The following is an 18,503-nucleotide window of genomic DNA, read 5'->3' on the forward strand; positions in this document are numbered from 1 at the left end:
ATTCTTGTTACTCATTCTGCCAAGCTTCATGTTAAAACCTTCAAATTATAAATTATTTTTAAATCAACAATTCATTCCCTTATGTTGAGTATGTTGCGAAGTGGAAACCAAAGGTGTCACTGAAGGAGTAAAATTCCTTTTTTTCCCCAGTTGTATTTGGATTGCTCATCTGTGTGGACTTCTTTTAAATCACAAGTAAAATGAGCAATGCAGCAGATTTGTAGAATAGCCCAAGGTATTTATTACATGCTCACAAGACCATACAGCCAGTTAAAGGATGATCAAATAGACATTGTTACTTCATCCTAAGGTTTGAATTAATGTATTTTATTTGGAAATAAAAAGTTGACAGGTTTGAATTATAATCTAAAATTACCTGTCAGAAACCATATCAACTGGGTGATATTTGTATATTAAAAAAACTACTTTCTCTAATGTGCTAGAAATTATTTACGAAATGAGACAAGACAATCATTTTCTATATCTACCTAATATTATGATGCATTTGTCTATAGCACACATTACCAGCAAATCCAAGTTGGGACATTCTGCTATTTCTATCTGCTTTCTCCACATAATAGGATAACAGCTCCATTAAATTTCATACTTACCCCTAATGAATGTTTCTTATGTGCTTTTCCCCCAGATATGCAATTGCAGTTCAACTACCTAACATCAACTCTGATTTGCGACCGGGTGAAAACTTAGTATCTCTGGATATGGAAGAAAGATAAAACATACTTTTATATTTTTTATAAATATTTAGCCAACTTAATATTGGAACCCATATATCGTGAATACTGAGAATTTTGTCCATATTTATTCAAGATTTCTCAAAGTTTTGTGTACATAATAAAAGCAACAATTTAATGTTCAGCACACAGCTCGTTTACTCCCATCAGTGAATATTTTCATTTGACTGATATTCAGAAAACTATCAAATATCTTTCAGTCTAGTAAAACTCTAAATAAATCTTCTGCAAGATTCACAATTTACAATTAAGCATCTATGATTAACTGTGACAAAGAAAAACCGATACAGGCTTCCTACATTCTTAGTATATAGACCCAAATTAAGAATTGATTAATGAATGTCAACTTTCTTTCCATCAGTGCACTTGAATTCCTTGCTTAAACCTCTCCACCACTCTCCCCAAGGTCCTGTATAGGGCATATCTCCTTGATCAAGATTTTGCTCACCCTTCCTAATATCTTTCTTCTTAATTTGGCATCCAATTTTTCATTTTGCTATTGGGCACTGGCGACTTCCAATATTGAAATCACCATCAAAATTATGAGTTCTGCATTACTCTTACAAGTTCAAAACCAAATGAAAACTCAAAATGTTTAAATACCTACTTATATTTTCCTGCATTCAAATAGTTCAAATAACATTTTATGTATTAAACATTTAAAATCAAATCGGTACTACAAGCATTTAAAAAAAAAAATAGGGGGAGCTTTTTAGAAAATAAAAATCAAAGCAACTACAACGGAGGCTGAAATCTTTAATAACTGAGAAAGAAAACATTTGTTGGCATGACCTGCTTCTTAGTTTCTTGAGATGCTGCTTTTATTGGCAGAACATTTTAAGGATACATTGATAAATTTAAACAAAATACATGACTTAAAATGAATGAGTCAGGATTTCCATTTTCTTTCCTGATGAAAATTGTTTATAAATTGTTAGATATAATTCAATGTTCTTGTTAATTGCTTGTGTGAAGCCTTCCAGTTCTCACTTTAATGACAACTCTTTATATGTTCCCCTTGACAATGAATGTCAGCAAGTAATTTGGGGGTATAAAAGGAAGAATATCAAAAGTATCATCTTAGTCCGGGATTTTTTTTTGGGGGGGGGGGGGTAGAGAGGCAAGCTGCATCAGGAATCAGGGCTCCTTCCCTCAAATAATGAAAACAATTCTGCAAGAATAATTAATATGGTTTTGCTATGTTGTTTAGCATGACCAACTTGATATGATTCAACTCATTTAATCAAGAGACAAAATTTTTCATGCATCTTTAGCATGGACACAATATTCTCTCGGCATCCATGTTCTTTTTTTGTGATCTGATTAATCAGTAGAATCCTGCAGTTCGTCTACCTTGTAACAATTTCACAGTCTGGAACAACGTCGGCACCAACTTCAGTCCGCAAATCATCCGTGACTGACCAGTAAACATACATGCAGATGTCTTCATTCATTCATGGTAATTTTACAATTTTGTTTTTATTTTCTTTAGCTAATACCATTTTCCATCCAAATAGGCAGATCAGGCAAATTGCATTTCTCGTACCATTCCTTAGTTACTTCTACTAGTAGTAGACTTCTGGAATCTCAACCAGACATTCTTAACTCTGTCTGAAAGTTTGAAGGTTAATGACCTATTTTGTTACCTTAACAAGGCACAAAATTAAATAAACGTTGCTATCGCACAGGAGTGGCCAAACTTGCTTGACGTAAAAGCCACATACAATAAACTTTGTTTGAGAGTGGTAAGACAGCTTATCACAATAAAACTGCCTCTGTGAGCACTGGCTCGTATGATTCCTGTCTCAGCCAACATATTTCCGCAAGCCGCACATCAGACGTCAAAGAGCTGCGGTTTGGCCACCCCTGCTATAGTGTCAAATATAGTTTCAGGGTTGAAGAAATCTTTATAGGTGACCCCACCCTCAAGTAATTGTGGATGCGGGTGGGGCGAGTTCTTGTGTTTCTGGTAAATCATTCGTATCACAATTTATCGCATCATCTGCACATGGATCAAAAAGACAAGTTACAAAGTAAATTTTTGATTAATTTACCATTCCCCCCCCCCCCCCCCCACAAACTCCATGAGAGCAAATTTTATTCAATCTGATATAGTGATTAGTGAATTCTTTACAGGCTGTCATACAGCAGTTGCCTGCAGATGGAACAAAGACATCCTTGCAGATAATTATGTATCATGTACAGTTTCTTCATTGGTTTGTAGGTTCTTGTGTATATGACAATAAAAGGAATATTGGATCGCCTTCCCTTGTCACGTTCTGATACAAGTGCTGTTTTTATGTACCCCTGAGATCAGGAATTCAAGCAACTGGCAGCTTCAAGCAACTGGGGGAAAAAAAAGAGGAAAATAAATAAATATTAAAATGAACAATAGGCAAAAAAAAAATGCAAGTTTAAAATTGTGAAAGTAAATATTTTCTTAAGTAGCACAAACCTTTGGTGAAAATGGAAGCAAATATTCAGCCAGAAGAGTAGTTTGGTTGTGCTTTGCTTGTAGTAGCTGTTTGAATAAAGTTGTGTGAAACAGCAATGGCGTCGCCCATGATAAAGAGCTGGTTGATGCCACTTGCTGTTGGGGTGACCCTCTTAAAATGTCTCCTTATCCCTGCTTGGTAAGAGTTAGCCCGATCAGAGGCTTTATCTGTAAATTTTGTTGGGTTAATGATCTATAATGTTATTGTTCATCTTTCGAGCCACTCTATAGAGGGGGAGGAACCAGCAGATTCAGCGATGATTAAATGTTTTCAAGAATGTGACTGAAAATAAAGTAAAGTGCTTTAATGTTTATATATTAATGTAGGTGAAGTTTGTTCATAATATTTTGTCTTTTAAACAGTTTATTCTTAATGCGGGTGTATTAGTTAGGTATTTTGAGAGTAATTCTCAAGCAACCAGAAAATACACTTATCCTTTTTCTTTTTTTCTTTGGCTTGGCTTCGCGGACGAAGATTTATGGAGGGGTAATGTCCACGTCAGCTGCAGGCTCATTTGTGGCTGACAAGTCCGATGCGGGACAGGCAGACACGGTTGCAGCGGTTGCAAGGGAAAATTGGTTGGTTGGGGTTGGGTGTTGGGTTTTTCCTCCTTTGTCTTTTGTCAGTGAGGTGGGCTCTGCGGTCTTCTTCAAAGGAGGTTGCTGCCCGCCGAACTGTGAGGCGCCAAGATGTGGGGTTTGAGGTGATATCAGCCCACTGGCGGAGGTCAATGTGGCAGGCACCAAGAGATTTCTTTAGGCAGTCCTTGTACCTCTTCTTTGGTGCACCTCTGTCACGGTGGCCAGTGGAGAGCTCGCCATATAACACGATCTTGGGAAGGCGATGGTCCTCCATTCTGAAGACGTGACCTACCCAGCGCAGATGGATCTTCAGCAGCGTGGATTCGATGCTGTTGGCCTCTGCCATCTCGAGTACTTCGATGTTAGGGATGAAGTCGCTCCAATGAATGTTGAGGATGGAGCGGAGACACGCTGGTGGAAGCGTTCTAGGAGCCGTAGGTGATGCCAGTAGAGGACCCATGATTCGGAGCCGAACAGGAGTGTGGGTATGACAACGGCTCTGTATATGCTAATCTTTGTGAGGTTTTTCAGTTGGTTGTTTTTCCAGACTCTTTTGTGTAGTCTTCCAAAGGCGCTATTTGCCTTGGCGAGCCTGTTGTCTATCTCGTTGTCGATCCTTGCATCCGATGAAATGGTGCAGCCGAGATAGGTAAACTGGTTGACCGTTTTGAGTTTTGTGTGCCCGATGGAGATGTGGGGGGGCTGGTAGTCATGGTGGGGAGCTGGCTGATGGAGGACCTCAGTTTTCTTCAGGCTGACTTCCAGGCCAAACATTTTGGCAGTTTCCGCAAAACAGGACGTCAAGCGCTGAAGAGCTGGCTCTGAATGGGCAACTAAAGCGGCATCGTCTGAGTAGTTCACAGACAAGTTGCTCTTGTGTCAACAATGAAGACGCTGTTTACATCCGGCACCGCACGGATGGCAGTCTCTTCAATCTGAGGCGCCTGCAAGCTCACACCAAGACAAGAGCAACTTGTCCGTGAACTACTCTTTGCAGACGATGCCGCTTTTTACACTTATCCAGCATCTACCAATCCTCATAGGCACTAGGTTCCAGGGATTTTGTTGTATATTACTCTTCAGAAAAGGAATTGGCACATTTGAACATTTTAACTTGCTTGTTCTCTCCAGATGCTGATTGACCAGCTTTTCTAGCCTTTGTTTGTTTAGACTTCATGTTTGTTCCAGTTACCTGTATTTACTACAGAACGCAAGTCTAAATAGATTTTTTTTTAAAGGAATATTGACTTGATTTAAGAATTTCAACATTTTGTTGGCTTTTCCTCAAGGCATTAATTAACTTTAGGCACGAAGCCCAGAATGCACAGAGGATGATTAATGAACTATATATAACAGCAAGGTTGGACTAATTTACTGGGAAAATGTTAATGTCTAATCCATAATTTTAAAAAGTTTATCATCAAAGTACATCATTTATCAGTAAGAAATACTTGAAGTATTACATACACATGCACCTTAAGCAGCCCCCTGGTCAAGGTTGATTCGCTTCCACTTATTCTACAAGTTCTGAGATAGCTGGTGAAGCCAAAGTTTGAGTGCAGTTTGGGAGGTTGCATGCATAATATGACAATTTTCACCAAAGATTTTTTGACCAGCATAAATCCTGTGATTATGGCAAAATAATTTCATTTATGCAATGGAGAAACCAACTCATTTTTCAATAACGTGTTATGCAACTGTGTTTGAACTTCAGTGTCAGTAAAACTTGCCCATAATGTTCTCACAATTGAAAGTTCAATGTTAGGGAAGCTCAATGTACCACTGCAGCAATCAGAAATGAAAGCATTGACTGGATTGGATTAATGCAAGCTTTTGCCTAAAGCTTTTTTTTGCTACCAAGCTTTGAGCTCCATTCCAAAATATTCCAAGTTTCGTCATCTGTTTGTCTCAGCCTTCATTGCAAAACCTTACAATAGTTTTCATTACTTGGTTATACAAATACAAGTGGTTGTTGCACCTCATTTCCCTGTGTTCTGATTTGCTTCTAGGCACTTACTGTTATTTAGTCCCAATATTAGGGAAACTTCACAGGCCAGTTGGCTGCACCAAAGTTTAAGTCCCATCATGCTGTAATAACTCATGATGATTCTCCACACTGCACCATGATCTCACCTACATCCTACTGGTCAATCTTAACACACACAATTACCCATTAGGTCTCACTGTGATAAAATGTAAAGTTATGTTATGAGAAAGAACTCCGCTCAATGCAGAAATGTTAACAATTTTAATGTATTTTTCTGACTTTTGAATGATTACTTGTACTTCCAGCCAAAAATAAAGTCACAAAGAACTTCCTTTGCATAGGAAGAATGAACAAAAGGGATTATTTGCCCTGAGTGACAGGACAAGTCACAATACTGGTAATAATTGATTTATCTTCATGCAGGTTCTCATACCACTATCATTATTTACACAAAAAATGGATTTAATAAAAAAATACTCTGGTTTTCTGCCCATGCATATATAAATTTATAATTCAGATTTAGGAACCTTTTTCAGTAACAGTTTGTTATTAGTACCAAAGAAGAAAAAAAACTCCTTTTTCAGATTAAAAAAAAGGGGAAAATTTCCTACTTCAACTGCCTGGTTCAGGACGATTCAAAATAGAGCAGGAGATGCATGCAGCCTGCTTGTCAAAATTTGGCTGACTACAATTGTAAATTGCATCCAAATTCCCTACCAAAAGCCGGTAAACAAAGACCTTCTTTGAATATATGATTACTAACTCCGGTGATGCAATTAGAAGACTGGCTTTAATCTGAAATTCTTGCTTGTGCTGGAATGCCAGAGCTTCCAATCAGATCAAAGCCATTGGGAAGTGAACCCAGGCCAGAAGTTCAAAAAGGCTAATGAGTCAATGTTCTGATTTTAAAAATAGCCTACGCACAGGGCACATTCAACTGCTGTTCACGTTGGTACTTAAATACAGGTGACTTGAGCCTGATGTCCATCAACTGACGTTTTGTATTTTTGGGTTTAATATAAACAAGTTGATATGGTAAATGGGAAAATTAACTAACAAACACTTAAATAGCATTTCTTCATGTTTATCATTAAGTTTATTTGTCACAAAATTCCAAGTACAATGAGAAGGGTTTTGCTGCAAACAGACCAGCAGATTATCTCTAACATTTCACACAGTTGTGCAAAGAGCACAATTTACAGCACAAAGAATTCTTTGGCTTGGCTTCGCGGACGAAGATTTATGGAGGGGGTAAAAAGTCCACGTCAGCTGCAGGCTCGTTTGTGGCTGACAAGTCCGATGCGGGACAGGCAGACACGATTGCAGCGGTTGCAAGGGAAAATTGGTTGGTTGGGGTTGGGTGTTGGGTTTTTCCTCCTTTGCCTTTTGTTCGTGAGGTGGGCTCTGCGGTCTTCTTCAAAGGAGGTTGCTGCCCGCCAAACTGTGAGGCGCCAAGATGCACGGTTTGAGGCGTTATCAGCCCACTGGCGGTGGTCAATGTGGCAGGCACCAAGAGATTTCTTTAGGCAGTCCTTGTACCTTTTCTTTGGTGCACCTCTGTCACGGTGGCCAGTGGAGAGCTCGCCATATAACAGGATCTTGGGAAGGCGATGGTCTTCCATTCTGGGGACGTGACCCATCCAGCGCAGCTGGATCTTCAGCAGCGTGGACTCGATGCTGTCGACCTCTGCCATCTCGAGTACTTCGACGTTAGGGGTGTAAGCGCTCCAATGGATGTTGAGGATGGAGCGGAGACAATGCTGGTGGAAGCGTTCTAGGAGCCGTAGGTGGTGCCGGTAGATGACCCATGATTCGGAGCTGAACAGGAGTGTGGGTATGACAACGGCTCTGTATACGCTTATCTTTGTGAGGTTTTTCAGTTGGTTGTTTTTCCAGACTCTTTTGTGTAGTCTTCCAAAGGCGCTATTTGCCTTGGCGAGTCTGTTACAATGAAAAGAAAGATACATTTGCACCAAAGCGAGGTAGCACGATAGCACTGTTATGCAGTTCATTCAGGAGGCTGATGGTTGCAAGAAAAAAAGAATCCTAGGTTGTTGGTGCATGATTTTACAATCTAAGCCTTCTTCCCAATGGGACAAAGAAGAAGAGAGCATGCCCAGAGTGTGATGGTTTGTTGGCTGCCTTTCCAAGGCAGTGGGATAAATGTGGAATCTATGGAAGGGACCAATGTTTTCATTATGTTTTGATCCGAGTTCACTACCTTCTGTAGCTTCTTTAGATCTTGAGCAGAGCAGCCCCCATAACCTGCTGTGACACAACCAACAAGTATGCTTTAAGATGCATCTGTAGAGGGAAGGAGGGATGGTCAGGAAAGTGGAAGGATTGGTGTACTTTCTTGACCATCACGTCAGGCCACTGGAAAAAGTTATTCCTAAGAACCGGTAGCTATCTACCCTTTTGTCGATGGCGTCATTAATGTGGATTCTGCCTCCTCTCCTGACCTCAGTGAACATCTCCTTTGTCTTATTGACAATAAATTTGAAATCTGAAACCTAGATCCTAAAGTTTGTGAATGAGTTTGTTAACGACTATGGTTATGATGACAGAACTCCAGTCCATGAACAAGTAGTCTAACACAGATGCCCTGGTGTTCTTTGGTCAAGTGGAAAGCTAGGGAATTAACTTATGCCATGGATCTGTTTGGCTGGAAGGCATTTGAAATGGGTCAGGCTAAAGCTGACATGAGCTGTGACTAGTCTCTCAAAGCACTTCATGTTGCAGATGTCAAAACCATTGGTTGGCAGTCATTTAAGCCCAGTTTATGCTTTTCTTTGGTAATGGGATGATGGCAGCCTGGTTGAAGCAAGTGGGCACTTTGCCAGTTGCAGGGAAAGTTTAAAGATGTGCACACATCCACTAGTTAATCTGTGCAGACAAATCCCGAGACCCAATGTACACTAGTCACTTTCCACAGGTTCATCCAGCCAGAGCTTAGCAGCAGTGCTCATGGATGCAACTTTCCTTGTGGCAGGTGTTGTAGATATCGCTTCCCTGTTCGACACTAGGAAATGTGTCAGAGGGTTGCATTGTGCGCTGCTGATCTTTGTTTTATATTCTGTGAGAGGACGCATGCCCTGCCATAGTCACCACGGGCCAGAGTTGGCATTCGAGCTTGCTGTCTTACCTTCCCTTGGCTTTTCTGAATGCCTTGCAGAAATCATACTTGGATTTCAAGTAGAGGGCCAGGTTTCCCGATTAAAAAGCATTAAAATTGGCTTTCTGCAATGAATTGACTTCCCAGTTATTCCAAGGTTTCCAATTGGGAAATACCTCTATTGTCTTCTTAGTCACACAGTATTCTACCCGCTTACTCATGAAGCAGCATATTCATTGGCATTGTTCACCTAATTCTCATAGTCCATTGACTCAAAGCAGTCATGCGGGATGTCATCTGTATCCTAAGACTATCGTTGAATGATTTTCATCACTGGGCCCTCCTCCTTGGCTTGCATCCATGGAGCATCAATACAGCCCAATGATCTGACTTGCCAAAGTGGAGGTTGGTATAGTATGGGAAGTATTCTCCATAGATATGCAAGAGTGGACCAGGATATTGAGAACTCTGATTGGGAGGGGGAAAGAAAGACACTGACAAATTAGGCAATTCTTGATAGTGGCTTGGTTGAAGTCTCCCGCAATTATGAATTATGTTGCTGCTATCGTCTCAATTTTATCATCAACTGGATTGGATTTCATATGTAGACTGCCTCAATGAATATATACAATTTCCTCCAAATTATCATAGGTCTTAAATTACTAATTTTAATGCAAGACAATGTGCATTTTAGCCAAATCACTTCATGGTCAGTTTTCACATAGATTCACATGTGGGATCAGTGTTATTTTGGTTCAATCCTGAAAGTATACAGCAACATTTCAGAATACTTATGGGAATTTCTCACTGTAGTGTCAATTCTTGCAGCTGATTCAACAGAATTCAGTTGAGGGCAAATACCAAATGAGTTTCGTCAGACGCATCCTCTGAGAATTCCATTTGGTCTAACTTTATTTTGCATGCTGTTCATACATTTTAGTCATGGGTTAAGCCCTGTGACAAGAGGTTTTGTGGCGAACCAATAAATTGTGTGCTTGTGATACTCTTGAATTATTTGTAACAGTTATGTTGAGGTTGCTATAATGATAGCTGGTACATCATATCTGATTTTTAAGCTGCTGCAAACATTCATCTGGCCATTGTTTATCAAAAGCAGAGATTTGCTTTATCCCAACAGGACACTCAGTCTAAATGAGCTTGCTGATTTTATGCTCAATATGCCTGGGTTGTTGCATACGAGAATGTGGAACACAGACAGTAAAAATCAGGAACAGGCCCTTTGGACTACAACTCTATGCCAACCACAATGCTAAACTAAATCTCTTTGGCAGAGATGATCCATGTCCATCCACTCCCTGTTCTCATCTATCTAAAATCCTCAAACTCTACCCTGGCAGTCTGCTCATGGTACCTACCCGTCCAGTGTAAAAAAATAACTTGCACATCTCTTCCAAACATATCCCCCTTACCTTACATTCACACTGTCTAGTATTTGACATTTTCACCCAGAAAAATATTCTGATCGTCTTCCTGTCTGTTTCTCATAATTTTATAGGCTTCTATCAGGTCTCCCCTCAGTCTCTATTGGTCCAGAGAAAACAACCCAACTTTGTCTTGCTTCAAATCAGACAAAATCTTGGCAAATCTCCTCTGTACCCTTTCCAAGGCCAACATATTCTTCCTGGAATGGGGTAACCAGAATTGCCCACAATACTCCAAGTGCGGTCTAACCAGGTTTTGCACACAACTTCCTACTTTCATGCTCATTGCTCTGACCAATGAAGCCAAGCGTACCATGTGCCTTCTTTACCATTTTATCAACTTGCATGGCCTCTTTTAGGGACCCTGATGTCCAAACATTATAGAGAAAAATATGCACAAATACATAGGCAAAATAAAATATCCCAGAAACTTTTATGGCTCTCTTAACCATAAAAGTCCGGCTTCTGTATATCTGAAAATAGTTCAGCATCTCTGGTTAAAAAGTTCTAATCGCCAATTGAAGCCAACTGATGTGAAAGCCTGTTTTTTTTCGTGAACAAGAACAATTCTCTCAGCAATACTTCATAATAAATGTATATACTCTCACACTAGGCATTGATGGTTAACAAGATTGTTTTATTTCTGTTGTTATCAGCCAAGCAGCACATATTGAATTCTGAAACTCCAAAACACAATTTGCAGAACAATTAAAGCATTAAACGCAAAGCTGCATGACCTCAGTTAAGTCTATTAAATCACTAAAAGATATTGCCAATCCTCCCAAAACATTTGTAGTTTTATTTTCTTAGGTTTGTGATCACTTAAACTTTTAAGAAATTAAAAACCTGTTAATAACAGTACTTGCATATTAAAAAGCAGATTTCAAATGCCATTGAACATAACCAATTAGAATTTTTGGGAGTGTTTATCAGCTTGAATTATCAAGAATACAGCATCAAGGAAGGGAGGGGGAAAAAAGGGGAGAAAATGCCACTGTGTATATTCAAGAGGGAAATTTTTGTGTGTATTTTGATTGATATGGTTCATAGTGTGAAAAATAAATTTTAAAAAAATACAGCATCACCAATTAAAATGAAATATCAAAGTACTAAAAAAAACCCAATAAAACAAGCCTCAAAAGTCTGGAGGAAAAGGATCAAGGAATATCTGGGCAGGTTCTAACATGTGCTAACCATGAATTGCGGATGCCAGGGCTCAAAAATCATTGTGGGTAGCGTTGGGATCATGAAGGACGAAAACAATTCCAAACCAAAACAACATGAAAAAATCAATTGAAAAGTACTTCAGGGACTATAGGTACTTTGGAATGTTTTCAAAGGGCTATGAGAATTGCTATATTAATGCAAGTCTCTTATTTGAATTATGTTAATGATATCAAATTAGCACTATTTACTGATTTTTGGAGGCATTTTTCCCCCAATTCAGATGCAGTATCCATCCAGTAAGGAATGTTTACTACTTACAAATAGAGAACAAACCTGTAAAAATAATTTAATGCAAAATGCATTATCCATTTATCCACATTCTTTCAATTCTGAAGCATTCAACACACCATGGTTCAGCAAACATTATTGGATCGTGTACAATGGTGCACAACATCAAAGCTGATTTAGTCAAAGAAAACTTTGTAATGAAACCCTTTAAAATACAGAGCAAAATAGATGTTTTCATGAAAACATCTCTTCTTAGGTGGTTCTCTCCTCCCTTTTGGCTACACTAGGGTATTCTTAACTGGCAGAAAGACTTGTACTTGACACAACCTAAGAATTCTAAAAGTAATTCATAATCAGTGAACAAATGAAGTGATATAAACTGCAGGAAGATGAATGAGATATGTGCCAGGATGCTGGATGCAAGTCGACTTTATATGCTCAAACCTTGGAACTGAAAGAGCCCACAGAAGCACAAATGCTACAATAAAAGCAAGTAAAACTGACAGAAGTCACATAACAGCTACACAGAAAACAGCACATTATATGGCCTTGTCAACCCAAGTATCTCTTTCAGTCTTGTTAATTGGAAAATCCATTATTTTCACCCAAATATAGATTGTGAGGGTAGTGCTACATTGTAGTGCTTATGAAGATAAATATCCAGACTGAGAAATGTATCAGCACCTAAAAAGGCACAGTGATGCAATTCTGCACAGGGACCTCTTGACAGCTTGTCACAATTCCTTTCCAAGGCTTTGCATGTGAAAGAGCTTTCTTCTGTTCGATGTGGAGGCTGGGTGGGCTGAGGAAATGGAAATACGAAAAATCAGGATCAGACACACGAGCAGAATGGAAGGGGGTAGCATTGGACGTTGACTGGATGTTTGATGTTATAATAGCATATGCCTCGAGAAGCTGACAGTGGGAACAAGACCAAACCAAAGAAAAATACATCGTTAACCTAGTTACTTCCACACGTAGTATGGTCTTTGGTACGTTATTATAGAACTAGATGTTAATATTCCTTGTTGCACTCCTGAGACTTGCTGTCTCGCCTCTGTGGGGTAGCCAAGTGAGTGGTGGCATCTTCTGGGTTGTCAAGTGGCCACCCTCCTTCCCAAGTGTTTCATTGATAGACCCACGACACTTCCGGAGGATTCAGCAGTGAATTCCGGTGTCACAAGCTCACCCCTAAATGCCACTCACTCACTTATTTCAGAATCTGTAATTTTTCAACTTTCAAAATATTATTTAGATTAGAAAGGACAACTCCAAGACTTACGGTGAAAGCAAAATTGTTTCCTCATGAGGAAAACAGCTCCAAAGTTCAAAACATCATTTGGGCAATAAGCTGATAAAGCCACATTAACAACAGTTTACATTTTTAACCTTTGATCAATACATTTCCTATTGGAAAATGCTGTAGAGTTAAAATCCTATCTACCATTCCTTATCAATGATGACGATGACTGGAACAAATTGGTACGAGTATACCAGTTTTTAAACGTTATGTAATTATGAACGAGCTGAAAGCCATTCAGCTCACCAAATCCACATTGGCTGCACACAAAGTACACCGATTATAGTAAAACTCAATAGTCTGCTACCCCATTACCCAGAATTCCTTGTGGCTCGGCTTCTGAATCATTGTTCTTGTGCTCCCATTGCACCAGAATTTATTATTATTATTTTTTTTTTTTAAAGTGTTACAGTAAAGTAAATTAAAATACAATTTGGAAAAACTTCCAATAGTTCAGCCCTCTAGCAAAGTCTCACGAGTGCCAGAAGTGGAACGGTTAGCGTAGCAGTGAGCAGTGCCAGTTACCTGGCTTCAAATCTGGCGCCGTCTGCAAGGAGCTTGTGCTCCCTGTGTCTGCAAGGGTCTCCTCTGAACGTTCAAAATGTACTGGGGTTGTAGGTCAATTGGGTGTAATTGGGTGAAAGGGCCTGTTACCATATTGGATATCCAAATAAAAACAAAATTAAAAATAAATAAATAACCCAAGTTTACTGCAGTCACTTTCCTCTGTAGCTCTGATAATTATCTTCACTCACATGCCCATCAACCTACACTCTGTAGTCATTTCCTGAGGTTAACCACCAGTGTGTCTCTGAAATGTGGAGAGAAACTGTAGCTTCTGCGGAAACCCAAGGTAAAGATGCAAATCTCTCACAGACCACACAAGGTCAAAATTGACCCTATGTCTCTGGACCATCTAAACTGCTGCTTACATTCCCAACATTTCTTACCATCAGCAAAGTGTTCAATGCAAATAAAAATTGAACAATGGCTTCCACACGTAGCAGAATGTCCAATTTTCAGGCAGTACCAGAGATCAGAAATGAAGCACACATGATTTTGAGTCTATAAATTATGTCACATTAAAAGGCTATGGGGATTTCATCGAGAAAATACTTTGGGAATCCTACAAAATAAACATCCTATATTTTGTACATTCCCTAATCTGCCATAGAAAATGTAGAGCATTGGTAGGTAGTATACCAAAGGCATACTTTGGAAAAACAATTCTCCAAATGTCAACAGCAAAAGCTTGATACATCTAAAGAAAATAACAGATGGAATTCATAATAAGCCACACATTATGTGAATAACTTAGATTAGGGATTTTAAAAAATATTCAATTACAATTCTGATACTGATTTAGAGAAATATTTTGGTTGATTTATGAATTTTGTAAATCTGTTTTTTTCCAGTTTCGCTTATGAAGAAACTTAATAACATAAATAACCCTCAACATGATATCGAAATAAAAAAGCAACAAGGGAGGTAGATCGAAGTGATGACTAATTATAGTTGCCAAGGCAATGAACAGGAAAATAATGGTATGCAATGGTATACTTAACCTCTCTTTTCCCCAGTACTTCTGAATAGCAAAGATGAGAAGCTTAAACAAGCAGGAAAACCTTATTTTCTGCCAAAAAACACTTGAACAATTTCAAATGTTTAAGTAAATTATTCTGAAATAACAGCCTTGTTTTTTTATATTTAGATTTACATGGTTAGACTATCAAAAGGTAAAATTGACCAACATTTTAAAGTATCAAATTATTTGTTTCTTTAAACAACTCTTAAATAGTAAAGTCAAGATGTAATCCCCATCCCTCAATTCAATATTTAACTCATCATGTATACAAGATACTTTGAAAAACTTTGCTTTCCTTTCCTTTGTATTTTTTTCCCTTACATTCTCCCAACTGCACCTCCCCATCAAACCATACCATTCACCAATTAACCTGCACATCTTTGGGTTGTGGGAGGAAACGAGCTTCCAGGGAAAGCACAGTCACGAGCAGAATGTCCAATTTTCAGGCAGTACCAGAGATCAGAAATGAACCCAGCCACTGGACCTGTGAAGCAACTATTCTACTGGCTGCAACAAATGTGGAGCCATAGAAGAAACATGATAGAAAAATAGGAGATAATGAAAGAAAATTTCCCAAGAAAGACAGACAAATTTAAAGACAAAAAAATGCACAAAACTTTTTAGATGACAATTGGCAAAGTCAAAACATTAAGGGCTTTTTTTTCTGATTATGGCAAATTAGAATAAGAGCCAGGCATTGTGTGGGTGTCTGTCTGTGTCCCTGTGTGTTTAAAAAGATGCATGGCCTGCAAGTTAATGGGAATGGAGCTGTAGAAGCACAAAATAGGTGAATCTGCTTCTTACAATAACCATTCAAAAAGTTTCTCCAAGCGGTTTTTTTCTTGGTAATTCTTAAATCTAAATAAAATCCTTAAAATTTAAATATCCCTCAGATAACCCTCTTGCAAAATCTTGAAAATAATTCAAGCATAATACACTTTGCTTCTTTGTTGGAATTATTTTTGTCCTGTTTTAAAGTCAATTTGATACAAAACTGTTCTGAAAATACCTGTATCTACATTACCCCCAACAGCCAGAGAAATTGATGAAATTCCTTGAGCTCTTGCCATAATCACTCTTAAGTGGAGCCCAAATACTGTTGAATCACCACTGCCTAAATATTACTTCCTCCAAGAATCAACTTTTTCTCATTTTTAAAGACATCTTGGTTCCCATAATCACCAGTACAGGTATCCAAAATTTATTTTTCAAATATTTTCACCATACTATTGTAAATATTTAACATTCCACTTGACAGCTTGCAATTAGAGCAGGGGTAGTTGGACAACCTTTTACATTCCATGCGTCAATTTTTTCATGCAGGAGTTCAGATCCATGTACAGGTATGCACCACTTTAACATCGGTTCGGGCAACGACCGATCGCATATACTGTATACCCACACTGATCCAACCACTTTAACATCGGTTCGGGCAACGACCGATCGCATATACTGTATACCCACACTGATCCAACTGCCCTGCTCTTTGCCCACAGCCCCATATCGGACCTCACTCTGATCTCACTGCCACTCTCTCTGCCCACAGCCTCGCGTCGGTTCCCACACTGTTCCCACTGCCACGCTCTCTGCCCATAGCCCCGTGTTGGTCCCCACACCAGGGGCCTATCTACAGCAAATAGTGCCTATGGCAAGCACTGAAATTGTGCCCCTGTCCAAACATCTGACACCCATCTTTTAAATAACTTTACCATATCAGCTCAAAAGTACAAGTCACCTCGTTGATCTTTTAATTAACAAATTATGGCACTACATGAAAATTATAACTGCACCTTCCTTGCCTTCACTGATGCAAATTGGTCTATGAAGTGATCAGTCATTTTTTCCAGTTTCTTCCCTTTCTACACTCAGCAGAGCCAAGATCACAGAGTCTGTCTTGACCCATGGAGGTTCAGTGTAGCTGCTCCTAAAGACCAGGACAGACGGAAAATGGCACTGTATATGTGTGAAAAGGAAAAAGTGTGTATCATGGTTAATGTGATTTATGGTGTGAAAAAAAAAAAAGGACCAGGACAGACGGGCAGTCTTCAATGTACATGTCATTGATGAAGTGCAGGATGACAAGTTCCTACAGCCCGTCATTGCAGTTCAGCAATTCCTCGAAACACTTGGGCTCACTCAGGCCGAATGCCTCGTAAACACAGTCCTGGAGTCATTTGAGGCGGGAATGGATGAACAACATGTCTGGAACGGGCTGGGCCTCACTGCCAGATCCACGCTCTAACAGACGAGTTTTCAGCCTCAGCCAACGTGGCTGGACCGGGCTGGGCCTCACTGCCAGATCCACGCTCTAACAGACGAGTTTGCAGCCTCAGCCAACGTGGCTGGACCGGGCTGGGCCTCACTACCAGATCCACGCTCTAACAGACGAGTTTGCAGCCTCAGCCAATGTGGCTGGACCGGGCTGGGCCTCACTGCCAGATCCACGCTCTAACAGACGAGTTTGCAGCCTCAGCCAACGTGGCTGGACCGGGCTGGGCCTCACTGCCAGATCCACGCTCTAACAGACGAGTTTTCAGCCTCAGCCAACGTGGCTGGACCGGGCTGGGCCTCACTGCCAGATCCACGCTCTAACAGACGAGTTTGCAGCCTCAGCCAACGTGGCTGGACCGGGCTGGGCCTCACTGCCAGATCCACACTCTAACAGACGAGTTTGCAGCCTCAGCCAACGTGGCTGGACCAGGCTGGGCCTCACTGCCATATCCACACTCTAACAGACGAGTTTGCAGCCTCAGCCAACGTGGCTGGACCGGGCTGGGCCTCACTGCCAGATCCACGCTCTAACAGACGAGTTTGCAGCCTCAGCCACATGGCCCATGTGATGTCCCATCTCCATGGAGATTGCAGCATTTTACTCCCATTTCCATGGGAACCAGCAGTCACTTCTCCAGAGTTTGAACCATTTTGATTCACAAGCACCTAAAAATTCTGCTCCTCAGAGGATGGCTTCTCTGACTTTAATAGAAACTGCTCAGTAGCACCTCCCTTCAAGTGATGCCCAGGACACAAGCAATACCTGCCAATTGCCATACCTTAGATACACCACTGCCCCACACTGATCCCTATTTACAAACAAATAGCTTACAGGTACACTACAGATTCTGTATACTATATATGGGGATACTGTAGCATCAAAGTATTAACTGTTAACACTTTTTTCACAAGTATGCTTATTTTTTAAAATTATCACCGAGGTGCAATGTGCCACTTCTAATCAAAATGGAATTAAAATTGAAAATCAAAAAGGAACTAAAAAGGCCCAATTACTTTTTTTTTAAAAAAATTATCATAAAAACCAGCCAAATCAAAAAGATTTGGACATTTAAACTGGAATATTATACCGTTTATAACATTTTAGTCGCAAAAAGTAAAATGCTTGGTTACATTTTACTGAACAATGGAATAACTATCTGGACCTAAAAGGAATGGACTTCATAAACATTCAGGCTAATACCTGAATATAGATGTACAGATATTTTCCAGAATATGGAACATATCCTGCCAGCATTCTTTACCATTTGCAAGATATTAGAATTGAAAAAGAACTATTGCACAGCACATGGGGTGGTGGGGGGGGAAGACACAATCCTGTTTAATATATAAACATTTTCCACTTGGTATATCTACTTAATAATACAACCTTTTTTTGGGAGAAGAGTTGGTCAAACAAGCAAATCTGGAGAACTTGCTTTTGTCTTAATAGAGTCACTCTGACTATGCAACAGTCTAACCTCACATTTTGATTTGGCATGGGATGACAGAATTGCAAAGGA

General features: G+C 39.7%; 1 protein-coding gene across 9 annotated transcripts in view; it reads right to left on the bottom strand.

Annotated features, from left to right (window-relative positions):
• Positions 1-18,503, bottom strand: part of mrtfba (myocardin related transcription factor Ba) — a 131,880-nt gene that overhangs the window by 102,211 nt on the left and 11,166 nt on the right. Inside the window, exon 2 of one of the 9 annotated variants that reach the window (XM_069906227.1) lies at positions 612-713. The exons of 7 other annotated variants lie outside the window; for them this stretch is intronic. The gene's annotated coding sequence lies outside the window, so the exon portion shown is untranslated. Of the gene's footprint in view, positions 1-611; positions 714-12,511; positions 12,630-18,503 lie in introns of all 9 variants that reach the window. One more of the 9 variants, XM_069906225.1, reaches the window with a different exon arrangement.

The sequence above is a fragment of the Narcine bancroftii genome, chromosome 12, assembly GCF_036971445.1.
Source record: "Narcine bancroftii isolate sNarBan1 chromosome 12, sNarBan1.hap1, whole genome shotgun sequence".
NCBI classification, from domain to species: Eukaryota; Metazoa; Chordata; class Chondrichthyes; order Torpediniformes; family Narcinidae; genus Narcine; species Narcine bancroftii.